Raw genomic sequence first — 26,774 nt, forward strand, 5'->3', positions numbered from 1 at the left:
ATTGCCAATGTTGCAAGTGATGGCTTAACAAAGATGCTTATTGTTATTATATTCATTTCTGGAGCATTTCTCCTCGGGCTTCCACTGAAAATTGGCTTGTTCCAAGTCGGACATTCCCAGTAAACAAATGTTAAATAAATCAATTAATTAATTAATAAGGGGGCAGGAATTGAATAATTTATGTAATGTTGCTTAGGTTATATGATATACAGCAATACATCTGAAGTATAATGTCTGTAAACATGAACTTGATAATATAGTTTGATTACTTTTATATAAATGTAAATTTACCTATGTCACAAGTGTTAATTCAATAAAGGTATTTAAGAAAAAAGCATGTGGCAGCTGTGCATTTCTTATCACAATACTTTACTCCACTATGAACAATGACACATCATAATTACCCATAATCCTTTTCAGTGTATTTGAGATGTCCCTAATTTTTGTCCAGGCATGTAGAACACTGACATACCACAGATTTCATTTAAAGTCCAGTGCTGTGTCTCTTCTTATAATTGAGCCACCAACTACTGGAATGATTAGGGGTTGTCAGTTTTCAATGTCTGCCTTGGCTCAGTTATAGCCATGTATTTTGCTGTTAAGGTCTCTCCCCATTACTACATTACATTATATGTATTTCATTACAGTTATTGGGAGTTCTCCAGTATGTTATTTACTGACCTTCACTGGCCCTGTTTTAGAGGAAATCCTTATTTTCAGAACAGATTTACCCCTGCACATGATGCACCTACTTTTGGAGGTGTATCCCTGTTTTTCAGGCTTGATTTACCCCTTCACACAATTTACTGTATCCCCCATCATCACATGATTTTAAAGCTTGCTGTTAGACAAAAACACTTAATGATCAGCACACTATTGGACACATCTTTCTTTTCTAAAGCAAGAATACTTGACCGGGTGGTAGAATTTTGCAATGCAGTTCATTAAAGTCTACATATTTAAACTCTTATAACATGCTAATATTTTTCCTTCATTTTTGCCTTTAACATGAAATGTATCCTGTGTGCCTTCTTGAAGTGGGAAGAATTATGAGCCATTTAATATTCACATTTTATGCTTGTTAAAATGTACATATATTTGGCTGAATGTACCTGCTTTCAAGGGCCTTTTTACCTGTTTTCAATGAATACAGTTTAAGAGGTTTGGTTACTTTCACAAGGTTGTGGTTTTGTTGCCCATGTTTTCCCCAAAAGGTATGACTTAAGCTTTTGGTGCGTATTTTTTCAGACGCTCTCTATGTGTTGTATGGGTGTGTATGTATGCTCAGAGGGTGGAGCTACTGCCAAGATTTCCCTTAATATTTTAGACATACTTGAATCTTACAAATATTTCAAGTATGGAGTACTGCTTGTGATAAGTTTTCAAAGTGCTAAAAAGTCAGGTTAGAAGATAGAATATTAACTCTCTCTACATCATTCTAAGTTGAGCATTGCTGAAATGTTTGTATATTATTTTGCCAGATGGAGACAGACAAACCTACCAGAGAACTTACAAATGAATGTCATAAGGCTGCACTGATTTTAATTATTTAATAAGCTGGCAGCCCCTGCCGTATTCCTTATATTATATGTTAATTTTGGTTTGGACTAAAGAATGGCTTTTGTTGTAAAGACAGCTAGGAATTCAGATATGCATACACATTGTTAAAATACCGTTTCTACTTCACAGGCTAGTACTACAGAAAGACAGCCTTTTAAAATATGCAGGGTAGTGTTTAGGGAGATAGACAATTTTACTTGAATACTTTATTCAGCCACAGCAGTGGCTGTGTGGGACCATTACAGATGAAAGCTCCTAACCTGTGCTGAAGCAGACAAACTTGCAGTTTATGTAGGTCATGATAAGGGCTTGTACACGTCTGCCTACTTGTGGCACTGCTGGTATGATAGAAGGAACCATGGATGAGAGATTAGAGAGAAGGTAGGTGCAGGTTATCCACAAAAGGAACAAAGGTGGCAAGCACAGTGAGACGTTAGAGATGTGCAGAAAAATAAAGAATAAAACAGGAAGTAAAAAAGTCCAACAGTGAGAAACTTAATAGTGGAGGACTTCGGGTTTGTGAGGAGTCTGAAAGGCATACACTGGTATATAATTAAAAATCATAAGTGGAAATGTGATGGGTGATTGAAGGTGTTCAAATGAAAATGTGAAGGTCATGAAAGCAGGAAGGAGAAGTTAGAGGAGGATGTAGAAAAAGTCTAGGATATTGTAATGTTTAGAAAGACTTGATACAGCTTGGGGATGCCTGGCCTGGAACCCATGGAATCAGAAGAACCACCATCAAATTGAAGATACAAAAAATATTTCTACTCTAGGACTTAAAAATGATGGCCACAGTGGTTAGATGACAACAGAAACTAGAACAATTATGAAAGTGAACATCTTAAGAAGGAGCAGATATTGATAGCAATAGAGTGGTGACAATATAAACTATGAGGAAGAAAGCCAAGTGATACAGAAAAAAATTAATCTCACTGCTATGAACTGTTTCATGACTTTAAGAGGCCAAATTCCATGAATGTTGTTATGTGCCACCACCTACATATTCTCTGCATTACTTACCAGGTACATTGCCAATATGGGATAAGTATTGTGTGTTAAAATTGTGTATTTCTACTAACTTATTCTTCTGTTTTCTTTTCCTTTTACTATTCTGTTTGTACATACTGCTTGTATATAGCACACTCAATGTTCCCTTTGTGTACTTCATATTTCTGTATTAACATGTACTTGCCATATGGCTTGAGTTGTTGAAAAGGATCCGCTGATCAGCCAGCTTAAACAGTTATCAATCTGTAAATAAATGTGAAGGCACTGAAGCTACATTAGTGAGTGTGGAATGATAGATAATGGTATGTTATCGTTGCAGGATAAAGGAAGGTATGTATTAAATGGACAACAGGTAGGAAACTGCTGCACCAGGTGTCCAAGGAGACTTGGCAAATATGGAAAAAAAAAAGGACTACAGAGTGAGTTTGTGAGACATTGGATACTCAGTTACCAGGGCAGGGTAGGGACCATATGAAAAAAAATCATTAAGGAACAGCTGTATATTATGTGAAAAGGTAAAATGGTTGCTAGACTAGCAAAGTAGGTCAAGAATTCAGATATGAGTCAAGGAATATGCATGCAGCTGTATGGAAGATGGTAGAAAGAGTCTAGCAGTGACTACTGGAGAGAAGAAATGGGCATAAAAGAAAAAGTTAATGGGAAATAAGTAGGGAAGAGGAAATTAGGAATATGCCGCGAACATGGAAGTATGCAAAAGGAGGTGTTGATGATAGCTCCCTATTTAAGGTTTTGGAGGAACATGTAGTGCAAATGATGGGGCAAATGAACAGTAACCTGGAGTGAAGTGATGCTATGTCACCATGTCTGGGAGAAATGAGACATACATGGATAAGTTAAGGAATCCAAAAGGAGGGTAATTTGGAACTAGTCTAAGCAAACAGTATGCTGCCTTTCCTAAAGTATATGGCAACATGAGTCCCATATGGCAACATGAGTACCAATGAAAGAACGTAGAATGTAGAGACCTTGTACGAGCAAATTTATAATAGAAAAAAATGTACACAGTGAAGGTAAAAATGTGGCATAATGTGTGTATGGGCATAGAAACATACAAAAGGGGTCTTCACTAGGGCACTTCACAAAGAAGTGGGAAATATATAGTATAAAGTGGTTGGAATGAATTAAGAATGTTACATTATGATGTAGTACTTAATTCTTAAAGGATAAGTGGTAAGGATTATCATTGTCAGGCATTCTTAAACAGGAAGAAAGGCACTTGAAATGTAAGAAATGCAAATATAGTAAAGAAGCAGAGTAGCTGGAGTGAAGTACATCATTATGTGAATTGTACACCGAAGCCATTTAATACAAAGGTAATGTTAAAGAAAATGACGTCGGAGAAAACCACCAAGTGAAGTAAAGACGATGATACAGTACTTTGTAGGCTACCTTTTTAAGATCTGGGTCTACAGGTTGAAGCAATGGGAATACTGCAAGGAATAAAGACTGACACAAAGGTGTTGATATTTAGGGATTGAAAGAAGATGTACTGCATGTTAGAATATGAAAGTGACAAACATGGCTTGGTTTTGTAAAAACGGGATCACAAAGCACTATATGTATTAAATGGGGATGTGGAACATAAAGAATAATTCTGTCGGGGGTTCTAAATCAAATTTGGAAAAGGGTACCAAACATCTATACGTCAGTAGAGAAGAGGCAAGCTAATGGTGCCAATATATGCTGCAGTGGGATGACTGCAGAAAATACATTAGAAGTACAGACAGTGGGATAAGTGTGTTCTGGTAAAGGGCAAAAACAATAATAATCTCGGTCAGTAAGGTATAAAGTGGGTGATGATAGGATTGATGGCATAGCTAAAATAACTGCAGAAGAATGGAAATAGAATCAAAGTGCACACACTTTGTAGCACGAGATGCTCTTAATTAATCAGTTTGCATCCATGTTTGTTGTATTGTTCCAAACAAACTGCAAAGAATTTCGGAGTGGATAAGATCTAGATATAAATAAAGGTTCTACCCTCTTTTGACATATCATTGCTACCACACCATTTCAGAGTTGCATAGAAGGTGCGGGTAGTTCTGATGGATTATCATGCTGGGATGGTGGTCCCCATTTTCAAAAATGGGTAGAGAAAAGGGTGCATTCCTGTTAGAGAGATCATGTGTCTTATCCAGTACACTTCTAGGGTGGCTGAGAGACATCAAACAGAGGAAACCTCTATTCAGAATGAGAAGTACACAGTCCATTTTGGGTATGGAAAAGTGGATAAACTTTTTATTTCCAGAGGTACTGAATGGGTCATGGGAGTCTGCAAATTATTTGTTTTGTGGACTTTGAAAATGTACAACACGTTTGAGATTGAAATGTATTGTGGGCAAGGATACAAAAATATGGAGTCCAAGGGCCTTGAAATTCATTCTTTCCTTGTATATCAGGGAGCTAAAGTGCTCTCCACATTCTTGGTAAAAAGTCAAATATGTGACAGTAGGTATAAAACATGAAGGGTTTTGTCTCTTCTCCTCTTCCTGAACACGATTTTCATGGTCAGGTTATAAAGCCACATTGGAGGTCTGGAAAGTAACAAGACAAGTTGGATATTTTTGTTTGCAGCAATATTATGGCTGTAGTCTTCAGCCCCAGCAAGCACTAGAGCAGTTTGCTGAGTGAAGCTAGTACTAATGGAGAAAATAAAGTACCGTAGGATTCACAGTCACAGTGACGCTAGTACTAATGGAGAAAATAAAGTACTGTAGGATTCACAGTCACAGTGACGCTAGTACTAATGGAGAAAATAAAGTACTGTAGGATTCACAGTCACAGTGACGCTAGTACTAATGGAGAAGATAAAGGCCTGGTAGATGGACTTAAGCAGGGAGGAAGCAGCACATACTGGGGTACAGACCATGACAATATCTGTCAGAACAATCTCAAGAAGTTCTTACAGTGTTGTTGGGAAAGTGGACAATATGGACTAAGAACTGGCATTAAAGTTCATTAATCACTGGGGGTATTTGTTACTACTAGTATTTGTTTGCCATTACTGGCAAGTAGTTGATGTCTTCAGAGTTTCATATTGGGTGTAACATGTATAGACTCAGACTGAGCTGTGCATATAATATGGTGTACAGGGGACATTAGTCATGTGATAATTGATTTTATGCACTACCAAGACTTCCAGAAGTTCTAGGTTGCTATGCTAGATTTAGTGTGAGATAATGAGGCTGCAGACACGTTTTTCTCCTAGCTTTCCTCTTGCAGAGTTCCCAGAAGGCTTGAATACATGACAGGCACTAAATCCAAATACACGGGTTTATCAGTACACAAACCATATTTCAACAGCTACAGATGTGATCAAGAGTCCAGAAGGCCAGAAACGCAGGTAGTTTTTTTGTTTAGATTCTTGGCATCTGGCAGTGCCATCTTAACGCAAGTTAAGAATTGCTACATTTATATCTAAAAATGGATTCTGCCACAAGAGACAATAAAAGCAAATGTTCTAGCAGCTATGCAAAAGCCCTGAGGGGGAAGTGAGAGACTGAGAGAGAGAGAGAGAGAGAGAGAGAGAGAGAGAGACAGAGACACAGAGAAAGAGACAGAGAGAGACTAAGAGACTGTCTCTGGTAAAGCAGTCTGTCCCATCAGTTCCCACAAACCATGCTGACTTATTGGATTCCCATTCAAATAACCCCAGTTAACATTCCATTTGTTAAAAGTCAATGAATCTGTAAACAATGGTAAAATACTACAAGACAAGTTTATTTCCTACCTTAGATACATGCATGGAGACCTGAGCCATCTTTCTTTTTTTTTTTTCAGTCTGCTAACATGATAGGTGGTCTGGTCCAAGCACCAATTTCAGCCACTACAATCCCAAAGGCAAAGTGACAATGGTGTATCATATACAGTCATGAGACAAGCAAAGTCAACAAATTCTGGTAATTATATCTAACCTTCTTAGAAATAGTCAACAAAGCCTGAGACTTAGGACACACTGTCTTAGCCCTTTTCTTGGACTTGTCGAAAGCATTTGACACTTTCTCTCACTCTATCCTCTTCTCACAGCTCTCCAGTATAGGATTATCCCCTCAGTCACTTAATTGGTTCAAAAGCTATCTCTTCAACAGAGACCATGCTGTTAAATGGCAGAATTCTATTTCCCCCTACCTTCACAACCCTACAGGTGTACCCCAAGGCTCAATTTTAGGTCCTCTTCTGTTTAACATTTTTATCAACAATCTCCACCAAGCAATCCCACATGGCTCAATAGTCCAATGCGCTGATGACTCCAGCATACTCTGCTCTGCCCCTAACACAAATATTTTGCAGCAAATTACCCAAACTGCATTTTCCACTGTGGAAACTTGGCTTCACAAAACTCACCTATCTTTAAATGCCATAAAAAACAAAACTTATAATCTTTACTCCCAGGAGAAGCACTTCAATCAGTAAAGCTGACCTCAATGTATTCTCTCTTAATTCTACCAGAATTGAGCTAGTAACTCATATCAAATTGTTAGGGGGTAATAATCAATGAAAACTTTAAATATGATCTGTATATCCAAAATAATGTAAGTAAGACACATAAAATACTTGGACTACTCTACAGACACTATAAGTTCCTCTCCCTACCAACTAAACAAGTATTAGCTCTATCTTACCTGCTACCCTCTCTAACCTGTGGTGCACCTTTACTAACCAAACTGCAGTCCTTGTTGAAAACAACATTAGAAACTTGCTATAACAAGATTGCTAAATTTGCCACAAACATATTGCCCTAAAAAAATTACAATGGCTCAAATTCCCCCACTACCTATTACTTCTTCAGCTGACAAATACATATTAATTCATTCATAAACCATAAGACTGCTCTGCTCTGCTCTTAGCTCCCTACTTACCCTTTACAACCCCACTAGGCCTCTACAATCTGAACACCAACATCTTCTTCAAGTTCATAAACCCAATCTACCTGCAGGTGAGCTTTTATATCCCTGGAACATTGTAGAATATGGTGCAGTGGTGCAGCGGTTAACGCTGTTGCCTCACAGCAAGAGGTTCTCCGGTTCGATTCTCGGCTGGGGTGCCTTCTGTGTGGAGTTTGCATGTTCTCCCTGCGTTCATGTGGGTTTCCTCCGGGTACTCCGGTTTCCTCCTACACTCTAAAGACATGCTTCTGGAGCATTACTCCCCGGGCCTCCGCTGAAAACAGGATCTGTGGAACCTAGTCAGACTTTCCCGGTCAACAAATGTTAAATAAATAAAATAAATAAATAAAATAAAATAACCTACCTACTTTTATTTGTGTACTACAAAGCCCATCTAACTTTAAAACTGCACGGTACAATAATCCCTCCAATTGGACATGTAACTGCTCGATTGCTTCCTCTGCCATTACTTAATTCTACCAACCAAACCTAAATCTGTTTTTATCCAGCTTCCTGCTTTAACTATAGTCTCCATGATAATTCCTAACATTCAGCTACTCCTGATTCTCTTAACTCCCTAACCACTTTCCCCTCTTTTCTCCCTTCTTCCACTTTCCTTCTACTTCCATTTTCTTCCCTCTCTCCTACCTTTTCTTTCCATTTTTTCTACTGTCCATCCTACTTATCCTTCGCTCCCCTTCTCTCTTCTTCCTCTTCTCCTCATTTCTTTCTACCTTCCTCTCCCCTATATATATATATATATATATATATATATATATAATTGATCCTCCTAGGGTTTTCTCTCCTCGTTTATGTTTTATTGTTTATTCCATGTAATACCTGAATTTACTTACATTCCCTGGTGCACATAACTGTATAACACTGGCCTATTTTTCCCTAGTTTGTGCCATGTTATTATTCTCTGTACAATGAATACGCTTAATCTTTATGTTAGTATAATGATTTAACTATTTTCTGTAATATTGTCACACTATATTTTATATAATTTCCTTGATGTTTTGCAACTGTTTGAAACTTTATTCTGAAACTTTATGTAAGTTCTTTATGTTACCTTGGAGCATTTCTCCCCAGGCCTCCACTGAAAATGGGCTGCTGTTGGACCAGTGCACTTTCACAGAAAACAATTGCCAATAAATAAATAAAATAAATAACTAAATAAATAACTTTATACAATCATTAGGACACAGCATACATGGTAATGTTTATGCCATAAAAAGCATTTTATACAGACAAAAAATTAGGGATTTGCTTTAAGACGATGTAGATCTGTATATCAGACATGTATGTACTTAATTGAAATTAGAGATGGAATGTCAATTAAAAATAAATTGTCATGTTTCCTGGTTTAAATTATGCTAAACTGTAACCTTGGTAAACAAACTGGACAGAAAACAAGAAAAAATTTAAGAAAAGTATATAAAGACATGGTGCACAACAGGAAATCATTTCATAGCTATACAAGATGCAGTAGAAGTCAAAATAAATTGATAAACTGTGCATAGTTTCTAAAACATATTCTTAAACATTTTACAGATATGGGGATAATTTGTGCTAGTAACATTTAGACAACTTCAGATACTTAGATTATATTGAAAATGTACTGTGCTACCTGACAAAATGTTCTATAATACAACAGCAGCTACAGGTGAAAAACTGTGCAGGGATGTCATTTATACAGACTTGTCTTCAGCCTTTGATAGGGTCATATATAGTGATCCATTAATTAGAACTAGGTGTTACTGTAACCTTGAAAGATGGATTGCTGCACTGCTTATGAAGAAGACATGGCAAGTGCTGTACAGGCAGAATTCTACGTTTAAGTTATTTGTCTCACAGGGCTCTTTTCTTATAGTGGTACCTGCTTGGGCTATAACTTTCAGATTTTTCATCTGTGGTGTTTTACAGTCTGAATGCAAATCGCTTGTAAAATAGATGAACTGATATTGGTTATAGATAGGAAATGTTTACACAAGACCTCAACTAAATTGTCTACGTTGGCACAGAAGAATATGATTATTTTTTGATGTATTTATCACCGTAACATAATATAGCAGTGACAAACTGTGGATTCATTTAAGAACCCGGGATCAGGATAGACCCAGTTTGAGTTTCTACAATATCAGTCAATTAATATTTGTAAAACTATGGGCTGTATAAGATTTACAAAGTTTAGGAAATTTGAAATGATGAAATCATTGTTTGTAAATTACATTAGACTACATCTAGAATATAGAATAATATTGTAACCTTAAAAGTAGTATGACTTAATTGTAAAGAGTAAGAAATATACTGGGGGTATCCCTAGATGTTAAAGTATAAGTTAATAGGAAATACTAAAACCTCAGCTTGTATAGGTGCCTCATATTTAAGCGATTACCTTATTCAGCAGACAGCCCATGCAGGACATTATACAAGAATGAGAGATGAGCTGTTAGTTCTCTGAGATAGTGGTGAATGCCAGGAAGAGACTACCAAAACTGCATTAAAGCAAGCACTAGTTGATGTATTTTTAAAGAACTTGGACAATTATGGGAATGACAGTTTTGATATATTGGCAGGCTAGAAGGACATTATTGCTTATGCCAGAAATATTTGTGTGCAACTATATTAGAAGTGTGAAGTTAATGGCCCAGCAAAGAAGATCGTTTTAGTAATGTGATATATACTGGAATATGTGGTAGCAATTTTTTTAAGTGTGTTAAAATTTTGAGAGATGAAAGTTCTTAATGTAATAAATAACGTTGACTTGTCATCTTATTGTGGCATTTTTTTAGTATATTTAGTGCCACCATATACAGTAAGTAGTGTTTGTAGTGATTTTTATTACTAAAAAGTAGCGGTAATAGAAAAAGTGAGACAGACATCACACCACAACTTGAAGGATTACAAGGTAACTTAAAGCCTCCCAAAAAAAAAAAAAAAACATGAATCCATCATTAACTTTAAAAATATTAATCTATGTATATTATACATATGTACGCAAAATATACACGCTTTTGTTTGTATACAGAAATGTTCACATGCAGAAAAATATTTATGTAGTACATTGAGTACCAATCAGACATTGGGAAAAGGGAAAGTTGTTAATAGCGTCCTCAGTGTGATACCCAATTAACAGTAATGGGGGGGGAGGGTGCACAACTGTTACATGTGACAAAATTCAGATGTGGACATCAGTCTCTAGACTGTTACTCCCTACCACACCCATCACTGTTAGAATGTTGTTGCATTTGAACTCTAATTTATATTCTAAATATGAGATAAAAAGGCAAGCATGCATACCTTCTTTGTCTGTTTGGTAAAACTTAACTAAGCAGATAACAGTACCAACTTTTATGCTAGTATGACTACAGTTCCTCTATTTGCTGACCTGCCTTAACCTGTTTTGTTACTCTTACATCTCTTCTTGACCCATATACAGCCTACATGCTGTTACACAGCTGCATACAACTGATGTGTTAATCACTAAAGTGAATCAATCTGTTAGCTTGGATTTTCTTTTGCACTTGTTATCTGGCTAGAAAAATTTGCCTGTTAAGCTGCAAATGTGATTGGACATGTGTCATATTGTGACAGCTGTCACATTCATGAAATGCTGCAAAGTGATATTACAAAAGATTTTCTGTCAAAACATTGATAGGCTTATAAAGCAGAACTTGGAAGCTTTAATATACCTTCACAAAGTTGTCCCTTAATTATACAAGGAACCTAATTTTTTTGCAGTACTGTCTAGATTATCAGTGTTTAATTTTATACAAAAACTAACCCAATTTTAGAAAAAAATGATATTTCAGACTAGTTAATTATCTGAATGTCTACACTAAATTTGATGTAGAAATACTGAAAAGGTTTTATTCTTGGAAAATGCTCTACTTTGATATTTTTCATGTTAAATCAGTTGGTAAAACACTCTGTCAGAGTGCCTCAAAAACATTATTAAACTATGATGACAAATATTCTCAGTTTAAGTGCTAAATTGCCTCTCATAGCAACTGTGTATTTCACAATTGAACACAAGTAAACTCATTAAAATGTTCTAGAGCTGTGCCTTACAAGGGTAGTTAGGAGCTTAAAATCAGAAAAAAATGGTAAATGAGCACCTTTTGACACCAAACTGGCATTTAAATTGAATATGTTAAACTAAAGTTTTTAAGCTGTAGCCATGAATTAGAAATATCACAGATATAGCATGCACTTCACTATATCCCTCTAAAGTATTTTAGCATCTCCACAAAATAGGTGTCATAGCTCATTTCAGAGCACATCATTCTGTCAGGCATTTTTTAAATATTTTTTTTAACATTGGAATTGTTTGTACTTCCTAAAAATCTTATCATAAATAGATGTTCTCTTCACTGTTGCAGTACTCTTCACCTAAGGGATCTCCTGCCAAGGATAGTCCAACACCTGATCAATATACCAAAGCCTTTATATCTTGTATGTGCCTTAGATCACATTTATGCACCCCCAAACAGGATATAGGCCATATGGACACAGTTACCCAAAAATGAATTGCCCAGTAGAGAACAGTCTCTGTAGGACAGAAGGAGGCCATGCACATCCAAAGGCAGAAGATGCAGATGGAAAAGGGGGACCCTCAGCCAGGAGGGGAGCAAATCCAAACCAAAAAAGGGGATTGTGAGAGGGACCAAATACTGCAGTTATGGTAAGGTTTTACACAACTGTATTATGTCCTTCATCACAATTGCAATATTCTTCTCGTTAGGGGGAGTACAAAAGCTCAAGAAAAAGGAGTAGGACATGGAAGGTTAGGAAGAGCCATCAACAATTCCATGCAGGATTGCCCTATTAAAGCTAGTGTGTGTTTTGGACCTGCTCAAAGAATCTACCACTTGACTGTACTCAGAAGGAATATACACAGCCCAAAGAGTTAGGTGATAAGAGATAGCCAGATCCCAAGCCTGAAGATCCAGCCTGCAAAGAAGTAAAGACTTCGTGCCTCCTTAACTTGTTGACATGCATCACTGTGGTGTTATCTGTGTAAACCTTCAGAAGGCCTGGACACAGCATGAGGTGAAAAGCCTAAAGGGCAAGAATCAGAACTCATCTCTGATGTTGATATATTCTGACTTCTGATTGAGGGACAAAGGCCTTGAATTTTCAGGTGACCACAGGAAGACCCCACCCCATGTCTCAGGAGTCAGTGAAAATTTCTTGAGAAAGAACCAGAGGCTGAAAAGGCAGGCATGGGTTGAGGGTAAGTTGCTGGATCAACCACTCTAATCCTCAACTGAGACAAGGAAAGAGAGGCACTCTGAAATCCAAAGGGTGGCAAATGGCAATGCTGAAGCCAAACTGACTTGAAGTACCACTGAAGCTTCTGCATATGCTGTCTGGCAAGAGGGAGCATTGAATTAGAAGAGGTCATGAATCCTAGGGCCCAAAAAAACTCTGGCTGGAATGGCAGGTAGAGGAAGGAGAGACTGAAAGATATTATAACCTTTTTTTGGATGAAGAGAGGCAAACATTGGTTTGGTCCAAATCCTGCAGCCTAGATACACATGATCCTGAGAAGTCGTCAGGACAGACTCAGAGGATGATAGTGAAACCCAGACTTTGAAGGAGAGATATTGCAAACTTCAGAGCCTATAAAAGGCAACTGGGAGAAGGTACCTGAATCAACAGGTTGTCTAAGTAAGGAAAAACCTCAATGCCTTGACGATTGCAAAAGGCAATCATAGGAGCTAGGCATTTTGTGAATACTCTTGGGGCAGTGGAGAGGCCAAAGGGCAAAGGGAAGAACTAAAAATCAGGTGAAGAAACAGAAAAACAAAAACTTCCTGAAGGGAGAGTGAATAGGAATATGAAGATAAGCATCCTTCAGATCCGAAGACACCAGAAAAGCCCGAGGCAGCAACAGAGGAAACAGGGTTTGAAGAGAAAACATTTGAAAAGGAATCTTGAGAAAGGTGTTGAGCAAGGAATGATCCAGAACAGGCCTCCAAGGGCCCTCCTTTTAAGGAACCAGGAATATTCTTGAGCAGAATCCCTGTCCTACTTGGGAAGGACGGACAAACTGAATAGTTCCTTGGTCCAGCAGGAATCCAAAAACCTTTGAGAAATAAGGAAGTTCCTGAGAAGACTTAGTAGGAAGAGCTCACCTACCATCCTTCCTGCCTTTGGTGGCCTGACAAGGCTGCCTGCAAACAAAAGCAGAATGTCAAGTGACCTGAGAGGTGGCACCCAAATAGAAAAGGGAAAAGACTTTCCTTCAGAATCAGGGTGGTGAGAAATTATCTGACAAGCCTAGGCAATCAAGGCCAGTGGGTATCTGGTTATGTGGGTCTAGTAACTGATGGCCCTAACGGCCAAAGTGGAAGCAATACAGAGCTTCTTTTCAATACTCTCTATGGCCCTACTATCTTTATCTGGAGGAAGAAGCTTGGTAGAGGGCAAATGCTTAAAAGGTTTGTCAGAGTAGACAGACACCATAGCAGGATCAGCAGGAGGGCACAAAACAGAAAGAACAACCCTCCGGAACCTTACAGAACTTGCTAAGTTTCTTTGAAACAGTGTAATGAGAATCAGGAGTCTTAGAGGCAGCTATAAAGGTGTCTTACAAAGCAGCCAACACAGGAGGTACTGCAAAAGGTTTAGGGGTGTCCACCTGAAGCAATTCATAATACCTCTTCTGGGTATCAAACATCTGAGAAAAATCCCTCAAAGTATTCCATCATTCTGGCTACTGTCCCCCCAAAAGACAACTCCTTCAAATGAGACTCAGGGCTTATGGATTCACCTTAATCAGAGCCAAAAGCCAAAAGAAAAGGCATCTGAGAACAAGACTAGGCTCCCACATCAAACTCAGATCCTCATCCAAAGAATCAGGTTCCAGAGGCCTTTTATAAGGAGTGGAGCTCCAAGGGGCAGTAGGCACAGAAACCCCTTCAGGAAGCGTCAGGGCCATTAAGGCATTAAACATGTCTTTTATCAGGGACATCAGCCCTACAACCAGAGGTTCCAACCCCTGGCAAAAGTACCCAGAACCTCTTACCTGACCAAAATCTGTGGAATCCCTCTTGGGACCTCTGAGATAACCAACCATGGTTCTCCCTCAACATCAAGAACAGATACCTGCAAAGCCTCAGAGAACATGCAAAAGGAAAGAGCCATGTCAGCCTCCAATGCAGTCATGACAAAGGAATCCAAATTCAACACTGGATGGCCTACATAGCTATCACCTGCTTCTAGAGAGTGAGGTCTAGTGGAGGCCGGACAACCAAGAATCTGGCAGAGATTTCTTGGTATTCTTGCTGAATGGTAGTACTTCAGGGTTAACTAATTCCACCATGCTACCCTAAGCCAACTGTTTAAGCTGCTGGTTCTTGAGAAAAATGGCCAGGTAAGACAACTGGTTTCTAAGAGTCTTAGACACAAATGCCTTACAAATACTACAGGAAGTATGGTTGTGGAAAACACCTAAACAAGAAAGACACTGTTCGTAATGATCCTTATGGAGAATCTGCCTTTCACACTGATATTTTCCCTTTTTGGATGATTAACAATAACAAAAAAAAAAAAAAAAAGACCACAATAGGGCACTTAACAGCACATACAAGATCAAAAGACTTTGCTATACTGACCTGATGGGCTTTCCTTGGTAGGAGATTTTTAAGGTGAAGAATACTGCAACAGTGATATAGCAGGACATCTGATACTACCCATCAGCAAACTTGATGCATGCATGGTATTATCACATTCATACTTACTTTGCTGTGTACCACACCAGAAACAACAGGTCCAGACAGTTAATATTGCTGTTTTTACCAAGATTTTGATATTGCAAGTCATTCTGGTGTACTTGGTTTGTTTTTGTGCTGTTAGGGAATGGTGGTGTGATTGACAGGTTAATGTATTTTTTTTTCTACCTTTGAGAACTACGTAGTGTGATTATATTATCAGCTGTTGAATGTGCAGAAATAGTATTAGAATGTGTTTTCATTTCTAAACTCCACACTCTCTCCATGGTGCTATTATGGTGGAGATACTTCTATGTTATTGTATTGCAGTAGTGTTCTGATACTTAACTGTGGTCAGTGGACATTTGTATATCCAGTGTTTCATCGTGGACCCCATAATAGACTGTACAGCTTGGCTTAAATTTAAGTTAATTTCTGAAGTGTTCATATAAACCTGAGGTTTAAGTTCACCAAAATAGAAAATCTTGACAGTAAGTGCACATAACTGAGAGTTTGCAGTGGTGTTGAAGGTCAGGCATACACTGCAGTCTAAAAACAGAATATAGACTTACTTTTCTAACAAAGATTCATTCCATATGATTAATTTGCCTAGTCTATGACTGAGCAGGTTATTTAATGAGACAGTGCTAGGTCATGGTGAAAAGGAACCATATGTTTAGAAGGTTTAATCAATTAGCAAATATATGCTATTAAAAATGTTGAACACTTTCTACCATCCATTTATAGAATTTCCTAGTCAGAAAAAATGAGTTTTCTCCTAACTCAGTGTCTTACTTGGATAGTGTCAAATTGATGTATTGCCAGCTTGCAGAAATGTAGCCAGTACTACAAAATGCTACAAATACATATTCATTTCAAGGTACTCTAATAGGGCATGTCCACCCAGATAGATGATCAAAACATAGACATGGTATGGGATTCTCTTTATGGCTGCAAATACAAGGAGCATACTTATTTGGTCCCAACTAGGTATGCAACACTTTGGTGGTCCCTCTATGATGGTCTCAACATAGCTTGGACTAAGTACATGGAACTTATGTAGCCTGAGCTCTATCAGTTCCCAAAACCCTGTACAAATTCACTGTTCTAGTGAGAGCTGCTATTAAACTCCTACTACATTACTATATTTGTGAATGCTTTCCAGTTTTCCTTCAGGTCAAATGTTTTTTTTTTTTTTTTAATTACATACCATTTATTTTTGTTTTAATTATAACTTCACCTTGTAAAGTGGTCTTTTATTCTAAATGCGTAATTTTTACTTTAGTTATTTCAACTAACCTATAATTTAAGTTAACAAACTCATGTTTGTTTACTGTATGTTGAGTAACTATATCCAATTAAGTCCTGATTCCATGTGTCCAGCCCCACCTACTGATGTATTAGAAAGGAGAAACAGGTCGTAGTGGGTTGGAAAGTTTTCTATAGTCTACAGGTAACAAGAATGCAGCACAATCAGTTACTCTGACAATTCAAAAAACAGATCTATAATCAAGTGAAAGGCAACAAACGATGGAAGAGGATAAGATACAGTATTCCTACTACGTATCTGTTGTGTTCTGGTCTTGTGCCACTAGGTGGAGATAGAGGAAGGCAGAAGGAGGGATACAGAGTTAGTGGATTTGATAAGGAATGGATCTTCCTGTTTCAGTTGTTCCAATAGTTTCTGTTCCTGTTGTAGCTTTAAATGGTTGGATTAAAATCTTTAATATGGAACTTGGAGTCTGTCTATATTAATCATCTGGCAATTTAACAATTTGGTGACAAGGATGGGATTCGATGCCCGGGTGAACCTGCTATACCAGTTGATATATGGCATTCTTCCCCATTTATCCAAGTCAAATGCACCTGATACAAGTGATACTTCAAGGGATGCTCCAGTGGAATTCCCCCTTCAGTTTACAGTGACATCAATGCCTGAATCTCCTCAGATTCCTCCAGCTCATGTAAGAAGGAGAACTAGTTGGCTTGATGACTATGTTACATAAATATAAATGTTGATGTAATTCAGTCTTCATAACAAAGTCAGTGATGTTTAATTTACATATTGTAAGTGCTGTTCTTAAAGGACAACAACGGGATTCTATCATTAAATGCTCAACATCTCTGTCCTTTCTCTCCCTATTTACTGTCCCTGCTATGAATAAACAACAATACAGCATTTAAACTATTTTAAATTAAGTGTTTCTCTCCACTAAAACAGTACCTTACTGTACTGTGGTGGTTTCACTTTCAAAAAACTTTTATCCCACCCTAGAAAAGCTTGCTGCTGTCTCCAATTCATTGATGTCATCAAGGCCACTGAATACAAATAGTTTTCTGGCCATTTCCCTCCCCAAATTGACATCACCACATATGTCCTAAAAATCCACCCATGATGTGATGTCACAGCTCCCTGGTCCTTCCCCTACTCATACAGAAAGTAAAGAATAGAACAAGGAAACAGTACATGAGTCAAGTCTCCTGCTGTGAGCTGTCAATCACAGCAGGTAACAGCTCAAGGTACCCTTAGCACTTTGACAACTAGTGAAGTTAGGTGTGAAGGGGAATGGGAGATGAGTCATAACAGTACAATTCAGGCTTCACAAAAGACTGCAGTTTAGTCATTTTAAAAAGAAGCAGCAGTTGTCTAGTCCAGATACAGATTTGGTGTATCCAGGACTGTTTGTAAGCTTCTGAGCCCCACTCAAGCCTTTCTGTGTTGGAGGGAAGCCTTCTAGCTTATCAGTGGGAGTGGTAAGCACTAGGTAGCCTATCTACCACAAGAGGAGTGGTTTCTGGCCCAGATATTGTAGTTCATTGGCTGTTTGGGCAGTTTTTTCCATCTATTTCAACTTTCTGATTTAAAATCCCGCATTTGCACTTGTTTTTCACCTTTCCTATAACTAGTCTAGTCCAGGACTGTTTGTAAGCTTCTGAGCACCCCACCAAGCCTTTCTGTGTCAGAGGGAAGCCTTCTAGCTTGTCAGTGGGAGTGGTAAGCACTATATAGCTTATCTACCACAAGAGGAGTGTTTTCTGGCCCAGAAATTGTAGTTTGTTGGCCGTTTGGGCAGTCTTTCCATCTCTTTCAACTTTCTGGTTTAAAAGCTTTGTTTCTGCTTATTTCCCACCTTTCCTGTAACTAGTCTAGTCCAGATACAGATTTGCTGTATCCAGGACTGTTTGTAAGCTTCTGAGCGGTGCCATTGTCTGCGCTTCAACCTTTCCCTTAGATCTGCTAGTTCTCTTCTCTACTGAACTTTTACTAGCTTATTAGTCTAGCACTTTAAGACTTCTCATAGCAATTATTGTAGCACACAAAAGTGCTACCAGCACTAAACTTTCTACAAGGAAACAGCTCCAGAACTTATTATTAATGCCCACCCCTCCAGGCATGTCTAAAGGTCAGTTCCCTGTGCTTTCTCCTATTAACCTGGTGAAGTGGGACATCCTGAGACAATGTAGCAACTGCCTCATGTACACAAACAACCCTCTTCTCTTACCTCCCAACACTCAGACTTGTGAGAGATGCACTTATATATCCAAATAGCTGGTCAAGAGGAGAAGGTCAACACTTGCACTACACCACATGGAATACATAGTCCTCCAGAACACACACCAGCACTGACCTCACATAAAAACACAAACCACACACCCACCTTTGTGGAGGCTCTCAATAAAAATCTATCCAAACAACAGAGACCTCCAAGGCAGAAACTCACTTGACCACCACAACACAACACTAATCACGAGACATAACTCTCCTAAAGATTGTGCCACTTAACCAAAGCCCCTAAGGCAAAACAGCATGCCCAACACGCTAGTAATAGGTAACTCAATAGTGAGGCACACTGATGTCCCACTCACTAGGTTGAATAAGGAGAAAGTAACAGTCAGCTGCCTGTCAGGTGCCAGGATCCGCCTCATAACGCATGCACTCAGGTCCCTCAACAACAGGTACAAATATGACTCTTCATTGTACATGTGGGTGTGAATGACCTGAGACATACCTCCATGGACTACATGAAAAGAGACAAGGAGTAGCACTCGGATTATGTAGCTCAGGCGGGTATGACCCTAGCCATGAGCAGCATCCTACCATCACCCAGAATGATACCACAGTACAAGCAGAAAATGATTGATTTCAACAATTGGTTAAGTTTCTGGTGTCATTCTAAGGGGATCCATTATCTGTCTGCCTGGGATGACATGATTGACAGACCTCGATGCTTTGTCAGAGATGGCCTAAATCTGTCATCCCTGGGCTTCTGGATACTGGCCAAGGCTCTTGCCAACCATATATTGCCATTTTTAGGCAGTGTTCAAAAGACCAAATTACCACAGTAACAGCTACAAACAAATGCAATCTGAGGGTCATGCTGTTCAACACTAGAAGTCTAAATTTCAAAATGCACTCGCTAAAAGCACTCCTTAAAATGGAGAACATCGACATTTGTGATGTAACAGAGACCTGGTTCAAGGCAGCAGAAAGCACCCCTGCTCTACCAGGCTATAATTCATTCCACACCTTTTGGCTCCAGAACTTGGACCGAAGTTCCAAAGGTGGTGGTGTTTCCATATTCATAAAGGAAGCGCATACCTCCAGACTGGTAGCCCAACATAACGCATCAGAGATATTTCAGGTTCAGCTAACATTGGGTAAGACAGTGATTCAGGTTGTAGCCTGCTATAGGTCCCCAACCATGTCCCAAGATTCACACTCCACATTCCTAAGCATCCTGAAGAATATTAGGGTCCAACCTAACACTCTCATATTGGACAATTTCAACTACCTCTCCATTAACTGGGAAAACTACTCATGTACCAATACACTTGCCAAAGGTTTCCTGGAATTCATTAATTCCAATGCCCTGGACCAGCTCATTCTTACCCCCACTAGAGGTAGCAACATCCTTATCCTGGTCATTACTAACATGGGTGACCGTTGCTCTACACCACTGGTCAACTCTTCCCTGGTTAGATCTGACCACAAACTAATCACCATGGAAATCCAGATCCCTCCCACCTCCCCTGCAAAGGTAACCACCATGAAAAACTTCTCTAACGCTAACTTTGAGCTGCTAAAAACAGAGGCAGCTAACTTCATGGCACCCATGCAAATCTAGAATAGTTGCATGACCGCTGAATCATACACCAATGCACTGTACAAACACGTACACAAATGCATGGATCTCGCCATACCCAACAGAACCAAGACACTCTCCTCCAAAAATAGGAAGCCAATCTGGTGGTCCCCTGCCATAAATGAACCCAACAACAGAAGATGGAAACTGATGGGGAATAAAGTGAAGTCCCAAGACTGGAAAAACTCCCTTATCAGCCTCAACAAAACGTTAAGATCCCTCATCAAATCCTCTAAAGTTAGCTACAAAAACGGAATTGCAGCAGATAGTAAAGACAACTACAAGGCCTTTTATAGTTATGTAAAAAATCTCCATGGCAATAACCAGATTTTCTCTGAGCTACTGCACAATGGTACCTCCTATACTGAGCCATCAGATATTGCCAATATGCTGGCCAACAGATTCAGTGCCAACTTTACCCCTCTCTCCCCTCCCAAAGGACCTATCACATTAACAGTAGATTGTCAGACACCCAGCATTACTGCTGCACAGGTTAAAACAGCACTGCCCAAGGCCGAGAATACAGCTTTTATGGGACCTGACAATATCCCTGACTGTGTTCTACATGAAATGCAGACTGAACTGGCACCTCACCTGTGTGCCCTGTTCAATCATAGCCTCACCTCAGGCTTTGTCCCTACCAAATGGTACACTGTTATAGTCATCCCTCTCCACAAAGGAAGAGTGACTATAGACCCTGGGAACTACTGCCCCATTAGCCTAATGAGTCTGATATGCAAAGCTATGGAACACATCATCATGGACTTAATAAACAAGGATATAGGGAATCTCCAAACTCTAGATCCCAGACAGTTTGGTTTTGTGAAGGGTAGATCATGCCTGGTCAACTTCTTTAAGTCAGTCACCAGAGCTGTGGATGAAGGTAAGGTGGTTCACACAGCTTACCTTGACCTGGCCAAGGCCTTTGATACCATTCCCGACTCAGGAATCATAGAAAAACTCAGTAGGCTAGGCATCAACCCCTATATCACTAGGTGGGTTGCAAACTGGCTCACAGATAGAATCCACAGTGTGAAAGTAGCTGACCCCAAGTTAGACTGCCAACCAGTCATGAGTGGAGTCCCACAGGGTTCAGTCCTGGGTCCTCTCCTTTTTGTTATATACTTCTCTAAAGTCCAGGCCAACTCTAAGGGACTCTGGCTGACAAAGTTTGCAGGTGATTGCAAGTTGGGCGCTATTATTAAATCCCCAAGTGATGTTGACATCCTACAGAAAGTCCTCACTGGGACCAACGACTGGTGTCAGAACCATGGCCTTAAGCTCAATGCCAAAAAATGTGTTGCCATCCCCTTTGAGAAAAACCTGGTTCCCATGAATTACCACATTGATGGTAGTCCACTGAACACAGAAGGCATTTTAAGAGGTCTGGGAACACAGGTTGACAGCAACCTCTCTTTTGACCACCACATTGCCACTGTGGTCAGATAGTCCTTCTATGTGGCACATCTCATTACTAAGGGTTTTGCATCCAGGAAGAAAGAGGTCATTGTCTCCCTCTACTCCAACTCATTAGGCCAATCATTGAGTACAATGCCCCATTTGGCATGTACCTCACTAGACACCTGCAACAACTGTAAAAGTACATCACAAAGAGGATTCTAGGCCTTAAACATGTGTCCTGTATGGACAGACTCAAAAAAACTCCAACTATTCTCTGTCTCATATTGCCTACTTAGAGGCGATCTCTGCTTGACTTCCAAAGCCATGTCTGACCCAGCTCTGTCAGAAATGCTACATCTAAAGAAATCCCAATCCCTCTGCACCACACACTCCGGAGACCTCAACCTCATTACCAAAATCAACAGAATGTGCTGGAGGGACAGGTTCATAACCCAGAGACTGCCCATGTTATGGAATCGACTTCCCATGCATATCAAACAGAGCACCTCACTGGCCCTCTTCAAGAGAAATCTTGATGACTGGGTGAGAAACAGAAAATTCACCCCTGGGATCACTCCAGTGACTCTACTTGACAGAAGCACTGGGAACTAAAGTCGGGTGGCATGATGCCAGGGTAATCCTATGGGCTAGGCTTGTAAAGTGTTCAGGGCCATTAGCCTAGTACACACCTGTGAACCTATAAAGAAGTACTTTGAAAGTCTGTTCTGTGGCATTTGCACTGTTTGTGTTTTAAGTAGTCATTGAATGGCATGAAATGTTGCTTAAAATTAACATGTTGAAAGAGCAGTGTATGCATGTAAAATCAATGTAGTGACAGGAGCTTTAGGAAGAAAAAGGCCTGTGTGATGTAATTTTTTTACAAACAAGCACTGTATTGTGGGATACCAAGAGTTAGACAAAACAATTAGAATTACTTCAAGATGCCAGACCCCTTGTGGTCACACTCACAAATTACATATAAAAATATTTAAAAACCTATAAATAATTCTAAAGTTAAAATGTAGGAAACACAAAACCATGATGAAATAAGCATGTTTTTTGAGTGTGGTTCTCCTTTAAGTAAGGGGGGGGTATGCTTTGTTCTGGTCTTGTGCCACTAGGTGGAGATAGAGGAAGGCAGAAGGAGAAAGACAGAGTTAGTGGATGTGATAAGGACTGGATATTCCTGTTCCTGCTGTACTGATGTTTTCTGTTCCTGTTGTAGCTTCGAACAGTTGGATTAAAATCTTTAATATGGAAATTGGAGTCTGTCTATATTAATCATCTGACAACTTAATGTCTTAACAGAAACAAAAATCAGCTAAAATCAGAAGCAGCATTACTTTTACAGCCACCTACTGGTAGCAACACTGTGTAAAGGGAGGTGATGTAATCAGACAGACTTTTTTGGATCATCTTCTCTTTATAGAATAATTGCTGCTATTTTCTTCCCGTTTCACTTTCCCTTTTTAGGATGGATTAGGAATAGTTTAATAAACTGGAATTTTTTGTTTGTTAAGCTCTTAACTTTTCTTGTCATACCTGTGATGTGAGATGTACAGCTTCTATGAAAGTATAGAAAATATTGCCATTTTAAGAAATATTCCACAATGCATAGTATATAGTGCCATTGGCCATTGTATTCTTAATGACAGAAAGACAGCATTGTTGTTGGTGTACTGACATCTTATATTAAAATTGACATTTTATTGCAAATGTCAATTTACCCTTATATTATTCAACATTGCTGGTATTGAGAAGAGTACTCTTGGCTAACAGACTGAAGTAATACCGATTTTATGAACAATTATACCCTGACTTAGAAATGAGGTCCACTCCTAGGGTTGCCGCCTTTTTATCCTTCCATTTCCTGACAGATAAGCCACACCTCCTGCAAAACAAAAACACACCACTTGCTAAAAGGGGTGTGTCCACCCTGAGGCAAGCCACACCCAGAAGCAGCAAATGTTTTAAATGCCAGACAGTGACTACATGGGCAGACTTTGATGATATGAAGCCATAGACAAAGTGTTCAGTGGTACTTCCTACCCCTGCTATCTACTGTTACACTGGCATACACAGGCACCTTTCCTGTTTTCATTCCACTCTTGTCTTCTCATACTATCCAGAATAGTTTTGTTCTACTAAGCACTGTCTTCCTTGCCAGCTTTTTCCCGATCCTTTCAACACATCACAAATGGCCAGAAGTATACTGTAATAAGTATCTAGTAGAGAATGTGATTCAGCTGGGGTCAGAGGACCACAAGACCACTGGAAGTTATTGGGTTCTAAATGCTCCGAGGTGAATTTTAGAGATTTTTCCCCCCAAACATTGGTTCAAAGATGGCATGAGCAAAAATTATGACTTAGGAAAGTAACTATTTTTTCCTGTCCAAAATGTAATGTTCAAGGATGATGGGACATTATTTATAACTATTTTTTCCTGTCCAAAATGTAATGTTCAAGGATGATGGGACAGTAGTTACCAAGAAACTGAGTAGTTATTACCCACATACTTAAAAAATGATTGTTAGGGTACATAAATCATATCCGGGATAACTGCCTTCCTACTCCCCCCCCCCCTTTAAAAAGACATAGTCACTTTGTCTAACCCCTGTAGTGTAAGTTGGGAGGTATGTGAAATGACAGCAATTTCAAGTTGCTGCAGTCTTGCGTTTACACAGCATGCTAAAAGGCAGACACCTTCACTGTACCACTTTGAAGTCAAACTAGGGTGAAAGTAAAGGAACAGCAGAATATATTTCAACCTATTTCTGTCAGCTGTTCATATACATCCTGTCTCCTTTCCCCTACACCTATTTGATGGCCACCTGTACATATGACTGATTTCAATTTTAAACAAAGTGGAAAAAAATCACACTCACAGTTGTTGTCTTTCGGCTTTTCCCGATTAGGGGTTGCCACAGCAGAACTCCGGTCCACTAATGACTGGCAGTAGATTTTCACGGTGGCGAGTTGCCAGTTCGACGTCCATCCTTCAACGAAGGCACGCCCATTCACGCATGTCTTTCAGAATGCCACTCGACCCGGAGGAAGGACATGCAGACTCCACACAAAAGGCACTCCCTGCACACTAGCTGAGAATCAAACAGGAGAATCTCTTGCTGTGAGGCAACAATGCTACCGCTGCACCACCGTGGATTAGAAAAAAAAAATCACACTCACGGTAATTTATTCAAACTTGTTGCTCTTGCACTGGACACTGGATGTAGACAAGCAATAGTGACCCTTTGCACACTCCTCTAAGGTGCAATTTTTGAGGAAAGTTAAAGAAACAATGACCACACTGCCCCCCCCCCCCCAACACACAAGCTGCAGAGTCCTTGTGTGTACACCTCTGAAGTTTGACTGTGGAACATTAAAGAAACAATGACCACAGTATTCCTGGCCCCCATGCAAACTAAAGTGATCTCTCTGCTCACCCACCTTTGATTGTGATCAGTTGTAGATTAGGTGGGGCCCATAGCAGGGGACCCTATTAAGCCACTTATAGGGCAAGTAACAATAGTCCTCAGAAGCTCTCAGTGTTTTGGGATGCATTCTATGCCATATTTATTTTTAGTATCCAGGAAGTTTATGTGCACATCCACCAATATTTTTTTTCACACAAACACACACATCCTGACAAAGCATAGATGCATGGAGAACATCAATTAACCTACAGCACATTTTTTGGGTTTTGTAGGTATCCAGAGCACTTGAATAAAACCCATACAAAGACATGCAGACTCCACACAGATGGAGTCACAGTCAAGGACTCACAGAGACATAAGCACTGTGAGATGACAATATCGCAAACTGTATCAATAATGTGCTACAGTCCCACACGTTCAGCCTAGACCATGAAAGATAGCCACTTACTGCATGCAAGGCTGATCACCAGAAAGTCTAATAACTGCCTTATAGGTGACATCCTGGAATCTGTGCTTATATTCTGGTCCTGATGAGAGAAGGAACAGAGTGCATTGATTTCTGACTGTTTCTGGTTGGAGAGTGAGTGTCTGTGCTTAATGTTCCTGATTGATCTGGTTGCTATTTAAGGTATCTGCCATAAAAAGGCTACAAGCCTACAGACCCTTGTATCATCTGTGACAAGACTGTGGATCACCAAAAAGGTTGTGGCCTGCTTCTCTTCTTGGGACTGGTGCTAACATTTTACTTCTGGCGAGAGAAGAAGCAAAGGAGCATTATATCTCAACAGAGTGAAGCTTTCGTGTGACCAGCAGTAATAGTAACCAGGCAGTAGCCATTCATGCTACTCCCCTCTTTTCATTATTCTTGACAAGCTAATTCTTTGTTTTAGTAAGTACTGATTGATTTGTTTCATATCTGCCTAAATACTTCATTTTTAAATTTGCAGGGTCTATGTATTAGTTTCCCCTCAAGTGTTTGGCAGTGCTCTGTACAGACTCAGACACATTAAGTGACCTTTTTCCTGTAAAAGCACAATTTAAATTTTTCCAATACCTTGGTGCCCACAGGACATCCAGTTTGCAGTGACAAGCACTATCCACATAGTTGCAAACCAGATACTCCTGACAGTGATTGATATTCTCACTCCAAATGTCTAATCAATAATAAAGGGTCTGTTGCTATGAATATGAGCTTTCCTACCGTCTCTGTTACCAGCTTGGTGGATATGGGCATCCTGAGGCAATGCAGAAATTGCCTCATGTTTACTGACAACCAGTTAATTCTCAAACAAACAGATATGGTATGTGAGAGATGTATTTACACAATGTCACTGGAGGCAAAGCTCTCACATAAAAGTATGCCTAATGTCAATAAGGTTGTCAGTGGTACATACACTGCAGCCATCATGCACAATTCCAAGCAGACATATTGACCCACATATGCTGAGGCACTTACATGTAACCTTCCTATGCCACAAAGACCTCCAAGACAAAGTACACATGACAAATACCATCAGCAGCCCCAAATGCACTCTTTCAAAACAACACCCACATCAACACAGAGTCACATCTCATGGAGGCTCTACTTCTAAGCCC

The sequence above is a fragment of the Protopterus annectens genome, chromosome 2.part0 (genome assembly GCF_019279795.1).
Source record: "Protopterus annectens isolate FY-2018-M chromosome 2.part0, PAN1.0, whole genome shotgun sequence".
Lineage (NCBI taxonomy): Eukaryota > Metazoa > Chordata > Ceratodontiformes > Protopteridae > Protopterus > Protopterus annectens.